We start from the raw sequence: 2,007 nt of genomic DNA on the forward strand, positions 1-2,007 counted from the left end.
CCCTGCACAAATCATGTTCAAATCCAAAAAGGTAAATTTATCAAACTAATCCTTACATTTTCTCAATCTTATAGGGAACCTATATACTGATGAAATATCCTGAATGCATTTTCATCTTATTAGTTACTTGTTGGATTTATCAGACATAAATTGGTTGAAAATCAATTCTACATGAATATCTTGATTGAAAAATATCTGCATTTGTGTCCTCTTTTCTAATTTGTTGTTGACAAAGTAAACTCAAAACTTACATGTAAATCATTGCAAGTGTCTAATAATTTACTATGAGGGTGTATATGAAGTTAAACTGTTATTGGGTACAAACTAGTAAGACAAAAATAAATCATCGTTGATCTAACGATTTAGTTACATTGGTTACTTACGACAACAATTAAGGCAGAGAGCAATTTATGAGACACTCCTCCTACACTCGTATATGAACATACAATTGGACTATAAATATTAAATACATGCCAAGATCGATTTATATAGTAAATTTAAATTAATTTTGTTACAATTTGCATAGTATTGGTTTCACTTTTACTTCCCAATCCAATTCAATTTTATTTAAAATATTGTCTATATCGATTTGGATTTATTGGATTTGGATTTGGGAATTGATTTTTCTTATTATATCTATATTGTGCATATATGTATGTCTCACTAGATATGTTAGCTTTTTTTTTTTTAAGGTAAAAACCATAAAAGAGGAATTGCATATATGAGCTTGGCTGTGTAGTGCTTAATCTCCACAATCCAGAGGAAGTTACATGAACTGCAGGCAGAGCTGGAAGGCGAGAAGTTGAAGAGGAAGGTGATGGAGGATGAGGCAGCAGTAGAGAAGAAAAAGATGAAGGCGATGGAGAGTGCTCTGATTTATCTGTTTCAACGGCAAGGCGAGGAGCTGCTACCAGACATCGCTGCAGGGATGAGTTTTGTGGAATGATAGAGTGAAGAATAGAATATTAGGATTGGAGATATTTTGGATTGAAGCAAACATTTTATTGAATTAGACTAAGCAACTCTTTGAAAGAGATTTATTTTCTTCCTATTTTTATGAATATATTATTTTGTTTTGCTTATATTTCAATTTTGTTTTTGCTAAAAGTTTAGATTCTAAGGTTGAAAATATTCACTCTTAAAATAATAAAAAATATAAGAAGAATTATAAAAAATAATTGAATAATATTTTAAACCAATTTTTGCGTGTTTTTTTTGAAAGACCCGAATTTTCTTTTTTTCTTTTTAATTTCTATTAAAATAGCGGTATTTTGGTTTGATGATTATAGAAAGTATTATATCTAGCGGCGGTTACAAACCGTCGGCATCTCTGACAGAAAATATATTAGCATTTGGTGGCTGTTTTAAAACCGCCGCTAAACGTGCGGCCATGTAAACAAATCGATAAAAATTGTGGCGGTTAAAAAACCGCCAGTAAATATGTTGCAAATTGTGTCAGTTGAATACGGCGGCAGTTTTCTGTAGGTGTGCCGCGAAATTTTGATTTAGCGGCGGTTATGCCAGCGGTTGTTAGAAACCGCCGCCAAATTCAATCCCGGCACCCATATCTATGGCGTTTCGGTTAACCGCCGGTATTTGATTTGGCGGTTTAAAACCGCCGCCAATTCATAAAAAAACCGCTGCCAAATCCCGCCTCTGCTGTAGTGGGTGTACATGGCCCGATCCGGAGACCCGACCCGATCCCAAACATTTTAGGGATTAATTTGGTGTGATTTCACCGGGTCTAGACCGGGTAAAGGTCTCAAAAATAGACCCAGTCATTATTTCGGATTAGGTCCGGATAATAACTTGGGTCACCCAAACTCGGCTCGGTGGCTCGGTCATCGTACACAATTAATATTTTGTGTTATTAGTGATGTTTATTCTTATATGGAATTTAAGTATTGTAAATCTTAATATTTTGTGTTATTAATCATTATAAGGCTATAAGTTAATGTTTCATGTTTAAAATGCATAAGACTAACTAGACTAATGCATAATATTATG

Source organism: Arachis duranensis, chromosome 8 (assembly GCF_000817695.3).
Source record: "Arachis duranensis cultivar V14167 chromosome 8, aradu.V14167.gnm2.J7QH, whole genome shotgun sequence".
In the NCBI taxonomy this organism is placed as follows: Eukaryota; Viridiplantae; Streptophyta; class Magnoliopsida; order Fabales; family Fabaceae; genus Arachis; species Arachis duranensis.